This window comes from Leuresthes tenuis, unplaced genomic scaffold (assembly GCF_036924035.1).
Source record: "Leuresthes tenuis unplaced genomic scaffold, fLeuTen1.0.hap1 SCAF_14, whole genome shotgun sequence".
In the NCBI taxonomy this organism is placed as follows: domain Eukaryota; kingdom Metazoa; phylum Chordata; class Actinopteri; order Atheriniformes; family Atherinopsidae; genus Leuresthes; species Leuresthes tenuis.
The window spans coordinates 16,171,399-16,179,248 of NW_027325368.1; the positions used below are offsets into that span (position 1 = coordinate 16,171,399).

The 7,850-nt window shown below is 39.7% G+C and overlaps 1 long non-coding RNA gene across 1 annotated transcript; it reads right to left on the minus strand.

The window, feature by feature from the left end:
* Positions 1-3,487: 3,487 nt before the first annotated feature.
* Positions 3,488-3,891, minus strand: LOC140268862 (uncharacterized). The gene is made up of 2 exons (XR_011907566.1): positions 3,699-3,891; positions 3,488-3,615 (listed from the first exon to the last, which is right to left on the minus strand). It is a non-coding gene; the product is annotated as an uncharacterized lncRNA (long non-coding RNA).
* Positions 3,892-7,850: the final 3,959 nt, after the last annotated feature.

Sequence of the window (7,850 nt, forward strand, 5' to 3'; positions counted from 1 at the left end):
CTGCACCACTATAAGTGAGAACAACTTCAGTAACCAACATACATGCTGCTACAGCAAGCAGCAAAATCAGGCTGTAATAAAGCTACTCTAGTGAATAAGAGTAAAGCTTTCTTAGTGTCTGTTACTGCAGCACAAAGCACAACAAGCATACCACCACTAAAATAACACATACCAGAACAGCGTCTAAAACTTTGCCATCCATAGGGTCGACCTCCTCAGCAACAAACTAGTTAAACAATAATACAACAAATGCACCAGCACATAGGAGCACAATATTACGAGACACATAACCTTACCACATGCCGCATAAGAAACTAAACTGCAACTACACTGACTGATTGCCCCCATCTGATCTCCTCTACAACAGCCTCCAATTCCACAAACAGCAATACTTCATTTACACAAGTGACTGTGACCCCAGCGTCTTCTACACCAGCTGCCAGCCAATCCACCAGCGCTGCCACATCTACACCTTCTGATGGCTTCACAACATCAGCATCCACAGCTACAGGTTGGTCACTGTCCCCATAAATGTCTTTCATGACAAAAGTATAGATGGAATTCCAAGAACATTAAAGATGACTTATTTAGAGTCTCACGAGACAGTGAACCAGCATAAACCCCAGCCGGGCCTCTCTAAGGTTTGCCAAGACAGTGTTTCCAAGACATGACATATCTCACTCCGTTTCTCATCTACAGACCTGTTGCCTACATGCCCGACAACAAGTACAAAAAAAAGAGATGATTGTAAGGTGGACTTGTTCTGCATCTTCTGCAGCATATACCCATTTTCTATTCAATTAAATAGACACAGAAATGAGGAAGAAACTTCCACTGGACTGGCATTCTGGAACAAAGAGTATCACAAAACATTTGTATATATGTTAATGCAGTCAATAGGAAGGCACTTTGTTAACTACAGCTCATTGTATGAATGATGTTTGGCGTCTCTCTATATGGTATCTTTTATACTTCTACTTGTGTAGAAGTACTTGTACTTGTGTATACTTTTGTCTCTAAATTCAGCAATTGCTATGGCTGCTCTGGTGAAACCAGGTCAGTGTGTCCCCTTCCTTGAGACACTCTTGATTTGTTGTTTTCCTTTAAACAATAAATTCTTATGTATTTTAATTTGCTCAGTAATAATTGTGGCTTTTAACAGTTTCCTTCAATCTGTATTTGTGGCAGGAACAACACTGTCAGAAGCCAGTACCACATCTTTACCAGCAGATGGCCATACCTTTGACAAAACATCAGCTTCCACCACCAACTCTGGTACAGCCACTGACATAGACTTCTGTTTCAGAGATTCAGCTTCCATAATGATTTATATTCATTGCCACTTTGCTCCTGTTTAGATTCCCAAACAGTGATTCTTAAGTTAAGAGCCTCTCTTTTATCCAGTGATAAAAACGAAGATGAGATTGTTGAGACTTTATCTAAGGTAAGTATAAATCCCCACTGAATATTTATCACACAGTATCACTGTCAAAAAAGCCACATGCTTTTATAATCGAGGAGTCTCTTCTTTCTTACAGTTTCTATCCGACACCTTTCCCCAGCTGAACTGTGAGAACTGCACCTTTAGAGTCAGTCAAAGGAAACTCACCTGAGAAATGCCACTAGTTGGAGGTCAGTGGAGGCAGCAGCTATCAACAAAATTATCTGTTAAATCTAAACTCTTGCAGTTAAAAGCCTAATATATATGTGTATATATATCTTCTATATTTAGACAGAGCACTGAGATGATAGGTCAGGCTGTTGGTTAGCTTGACGGTATCTGCTAGTGGTGAATCAGACACTTTAAGTTAGAATGGATGGCAATTTGTTTTTCGCTTTATACTCTTATGCAGACACAATGAATGATACACTGAGAGCCCTTTTAATTTCACTGTACATGTGACATTGACAAAAACGACCTTTTCTGCAGCCAACATGTGTAACCCAGTGAGCATCAATGAATCACCAAGCAAATCAAACTCTATTCTATCTATTGGGAATGATTTACTTTGGCAATGATATCAGTGCGTTGCTTGGCATCTGTTAATCAGATTCGCCGGTTATACAAAGTCATGGAGCTGTATGCACATTATTTTCATTTGTTCTTGATAACTTTGCTGCCTGTCATCAGTGGTGAGTAAAATATTATCAAAATTAATGATCAGATTCAGTGATTGTGACACCAATGACCAATTTTCTTCTACTGAGACATTCCTGTTTGACATAAAGAATTTCTGTTCAGCACATTCAGTCTGAGAAGTCGCTCATCGGAGATAAGTGCAAGTCAATAAGTCAGAAAAAGAATTACTCATTTGTTTTATCAGAGAAATTGATATTAAATGTGTCAATCATTTATATCAGGATTATGCTGATTTTACTAAACACTGAATAATAACACGTAAAAAATATTTTTTAAGAAACTCTATAATCATTCATTATTTAGGTTTTTAAAGAAAATCGCCTTAAAGCTTGACATAAACTTGCGTTTAATATGAATGTTACTTGTACCTCTTTTTCAATGGTGTTAATTGTTCATCGTTTTCTGTGTATTCACTGTAACACTTAATCATTTTACAGACTCCTCCAAAGGCAAAACATTGATTGAAGAATTACTTTGTCTACACGGTGTGGTCAAAGGCAACAAATGCTTCTGAACATACAACAACACAAACAATTGCATGGGTGGATGGATATTGTAATACTCACAATATTTGGATTTTATTGTGTGAATTTTTTGGCCAAATAGTTTTGAAGTGAGCACATTTCTGTGATATCTCTGGAATTCTGAATGTGTGTTTTGCTTTTTTTTTTTTTTTTTTTGCTGTGTGTGTCCCTTTTTGGGAAACAACTTACGCTCAGAACACAGACACAGGTGGTGCTTTAACTTCACTGCAACATCATATATGCACAGTGCACAGTCTTGTAAATATGTCTCCTTTAGTTTATTAGGTGTGCATACAAGTGTTGCCAGTATTTTTTACATGTGTAACGTCTGGTGTAACATTAAGCATCAGTTAGTCCAGGAAGTAAAGTATCTGTTCATTTTTGTAAATCATTTACTTGGGAAACAGGGATGTTTGATCTCACTGCTTTGCTTATCATAGTTTTTAGTCTTTTTGTTTTTCCTTTTACAGTTTTTCCCTGTTACTTTGATGCTCTGAAAGCAAGCCACTCTACAATAATATGTTGTGACGTTCTGTGTCTTTGACTTAACTCAGTATGCCCAGGGTATGACCATGTCTTATGTCATAATAAAAAACAGACATTCTTGCTCTTAATCTATTTTAAAGACTAAAGGGTTTGTCAAAATTTCCACTGACACTGTTTGATGGGTATAGAGACGGTTTCTTAAGTGCTAGACTAATAAAACTGTAAAGAACAACTGCAATCACAGTTTTTCGTGTCATACTCTTTGACAAAGAAAAAAATAGCACTTTCACTTGTAAAGATACATAAACTCTCTTTTTAGTGTGTTCTCATTTTGAAACATAATTCCTTCCTGCAGCAGACGTCAGCACAATTTCAGCATCTGCAGTCTCTGCTAGTACTTCACCCAATTCAAACAGCAATGCATCATCTCCACTATGGGATATGGACACTGTTTCTGCAACCCCACTCTCTACAACTACACCGCTTAGCATTACAAGCACAATTACTACGTCCACACTAGTTTATGCTAGCCTTGTTCTATCAGCCACGGACTCTGTAGGCAGAACACCCGGTGGCAGCTCAATCTCAACATCCACAGTTTCTGACACCGCAGTGCCTACACCAGAAAACGTCCCAACCCGTTTACCACCTGGAGACATAGCTTCCGCACAAGCCAGGACTGAAAACAGCAATGCTGCATCTATACCCACAATTACCAACGCATTTTAAGCATCCACAGTCACCACAGGATAGTTATTGTGATTTTCTATCATTTTTCAAAATGGTTAGTTGATGGATCATCTGCCAGGTAGAAACACAGGTAAACTGTAAATGTTGCAACCACTTGTCACCTGTAACTCTCCCAACTTTGCACACCACTGGGTCCCCGGTTAGCTTTGGACCAATGGTTTATTTGTACAGTTTCTCAGTTTGGTCACACAGCCATCTCAACGAAAAATCTCGGTGGTTTCAGGAATCATTGCTGTTGTCTGTTTCAGGAAAATCCAGTTTCTATCTAAAATTCCATGTTTGATGCTTGGCAGAAGCAATGGATGTCTGTTACATGTAAGAATGGTTTTGGAAGAATGCAAGAATAACCACCATGCATGTGCATCTATGTGGTTCATAGAATGAATGAAAAAAGAAAAGAAGAATTGATACTTTCCAAACAATACAATGTTCACTAGCTCTCATGGAAATGTTGCATCTGGAATCATTTAACTGAATCTTCTGTCTCTTTGCAGACACACTTCATCCCTATAGGTGTAAAAACATAGTTGTTTGTAAATGGGAACCTGGCACACTGAAACAAATTTAGACGTATTGCTACTATGGTCACACAATAAGAAAATAAAACACTACAAAGTACTGTTGTTCCAACACTTGTGGGTGTGCTATATGTGCAAAAGGTTGTTCAGATCCAATAGCACTGTGCTGTTCTGGGAGGAACGATAGTTGTTTCTGGGGGTGTTTCTTAATGCTTCACTCATGCTTAATGCTTGGTTTCAACACACAGTGAGGAAAACTGTGGCCAAAGAGTAAAATTTTAGTGTCATCAGTTAGATGACTGTGTTTGTCATGGTCGGAGAGCCATGTATATACATATATATATATATATATATATATATATATATAGTTGGGAATGTGTTTGGTTTTTTTTAGCTAATTTTGGGATCATTCAATTGACACAATGATCAAACTGCATTAACAACATAATTGTTAACAAGAAAAAGCTTCAAATTAAGGCAGCATCTCTGCATATTGAGTTAGACCTCAGTTTGCTCCTGTAGCAGCAACAAGCGCAACTTTAGTTGCGTTGCACTTTTACCAGCAGATGGCAGCAACTTCCCTGTTTCCTACGTTTAGATTACGGCGATGTGTGATGGAGCTCACAGCCTGTGCAGGACATTTTATTGACTTGTTTCTTTCCCAACTTACAGCCTGTTTTTACTTATAAGGAGATGAATAAAGCTATGATGATTGATGCTGAATTTAATCTAAGAGGCATTAAAACATTCTAGTATGCGAGTCGACAATAAACGAATCAAAGCAAAATGCTTCCTTTCACGCATTTTATTGCATGTATTGCTGGCAAAAAAATCATTTTCTAGTACAGCTGTGAAGGCGCAGCATCATGAAAAACATGTGTATGAAGCCCATCTGAGACAAAAATGAATAAATTATGGAATAAAATAGACTTATTACAATTTGGCTACAGATGAAGTTTAAATTATAAATGTGACTGTGTGAAATATTAGGAAATTATTTCTCAAAACACAAAGGGAGAGCTGTTTGGCTAGGTATGGGGTACACGTGGTGACCCCAGCGCCTAATAGGAGGAGGATGAGGCAAAAATTTAATTAAGAGAGACGAAAAGGAAACAGGCCCACGCGGCCTCGGGGACCGGCTGGAGCGGATAGTTCAAATTAGACCTGCATTGACAGTTCAGAGCCACCTCTGACCCGGAGAATTAACAGCGAAAAAGACCCATACTACTTTTTTCTTTTTCTTTTTTGATGCACTGTCAGGCTGTAAATCTGTGAATCACGGGTAGGATCTTTACCTGCCAAACTGATAACATGAAGCGTGCTCCCTCTCTCCTCCAAGGTAAGGTTTGCGACGTGTGGCGCAAAATAAGAAGCGCCTGTTGTCATAACCTGCTGCACAATTGAACTGCATTCTGCCGAGGGAGTCTTGGGTTCACATTTCCCCATAGCTTTGTAAACTTAGATCATATGGGGTCAGAGAGAGGTTGAGCTGTAGCTGCGCATCGGCTCACTGAAGATCAGTTACAATGTAATGGCAAAGGAATGTTGCTCACTCCTCAGTATTGTCTGGAGCTTTGACTCTAATTAGAACCAATTTGGGGCTGGGATGCCATTTTATTTTAATCAGATACATTGTCTATGCCATCACATTTTTTATTTTTTATTATTCTCGCCAAACATGTAATGTAGTGTAATAAAACCTTGTATTTTGCTTCATTACGTTTTTCCATAATGCAGTGAAATAATGTATAACGTGAAATTGGATGGCCGATTAATACACACTCTTAGTCTCCTTTCATTTTCTAGAAAACATACACACACAGTGTCCGTATTGTCCACACCAGCACACTGCTGAAGTATCCCTGGTTCCCTGTGGTGTGTGCATGTTGAGGGCCCCGGTGTTATTGATCTTGATTGGGCCTCACAGGAGGGGATTCCGGCCTGCCACTGACCCACACTTCTCCATGTTTCCACCCTTGTCTTAGATCATCAGAGGCAACCGTCTCTTTCTGCCTTCCAACCGGCCGGCTTGCGTGAGATTTCTGACTGTCAGTTGAAGGCGGAGCGGGAGGGGTTACTGCAGGTTTTGCAAAATCACTAGCAGGTCCTGCCTGAGTAGCCTGCACTGACGTTTTTCTGGCTTGGTGACTGTCAAAACATCCCCCATATGCATCCATACCCCTCCTCCCCTTTCTGCTTAGAAAGCCTGTGGCTCACAGGCTGCTTTCCTCTTCAAAGTAAAACTTCTCTGCCATGTGGCCTGTGTTGAATGTTTGTGTTGATGGCTGCCCAGTGCTTATGAACTCCTCATACGGATCATTTTTCTCTTCATCACTGGCTGTAAAGCACTTAAACAGCGTCATGGCGAGGAAGGAGTAGAAGACCATTACAAATAGAATATAGAAGTAAGCATTGTCATAAGTCTCCCTGGAGGTGGAGGTGGTGAACGCTGGATTTGTGTTGGACAGAGGACTTACTGTGGCGTTGGAAATAGTCCTGTTCATCTGCTGTTCACTGATGGTGATATTTGTGTCCTCAAGAAAAGAAAGCAGGAAGGTCCAGTTTGTGCTCTTCATGTCTAAATCAGCGGCCATCTTGGCAGAATCAATAATCAAGCAGCAAAATGTGAAAAAAAAAAGAGACAGAGTCAACAGAAAAAAGGACCACAAATTCTAAGTGTGCATGAGAGGCAGGCACTCACTGCTTTAGGAAAGGCATGCTGTGAGCCACCCACTCACTCTTCAAGAGACTTGATAAGGTGGTATTTCACAGATAAAGCCCACCTCTCTCCTGTTCTGCTGTTGGCAAAATATCATAAAAGCACAGACATGACCTCCTTTTGAGCATTTTTACAGAACCGGTTGTCATTTCGATCAGAAAACAATACAAACCAGTTAATTCTCCCAGGATATTTTGACCCCGAGTGCTTTTCTTTTTAACACTTTCCTATCTGAAACCTTTTTTTTTTTTCCAGCCCATCCTTTGTACTCCTCCCTTCACTTTCAATTTGGGGGTTGGAAGCTGCAGAGACACTTGGATTGTTGTCAGCTCCAGCCAAGTAGTCTACTCATTTCAAAGAGTGTTGGGGTCAGAGGTTAAGTTGTCTCCAGTGTGTTGCTGCTTGACTGACACTTTGTTCCAAAGCAACCCGTTTGCCTTTTTCACTCGCTGTGTCGTACATGTTGAGCACTTGTAAAAAAAAAAAGATAAAATAAATAGACAAATGTTTGTGGGGGAGTAAAGAAAGTAGTGAAATGCAGTGTTGCCCTACCTTACTGATCAGATTGTACGTAAACTGGTCATAAACAAATGCAAACAAACAAGCTGAAACACAAAAGGGGATATTAAAAAAGCATGATAACAGAGAAACACACATACATCCTCATATAAGCTCTATACTGTGAATGACACTGACAGCTGCACACCTCCAAA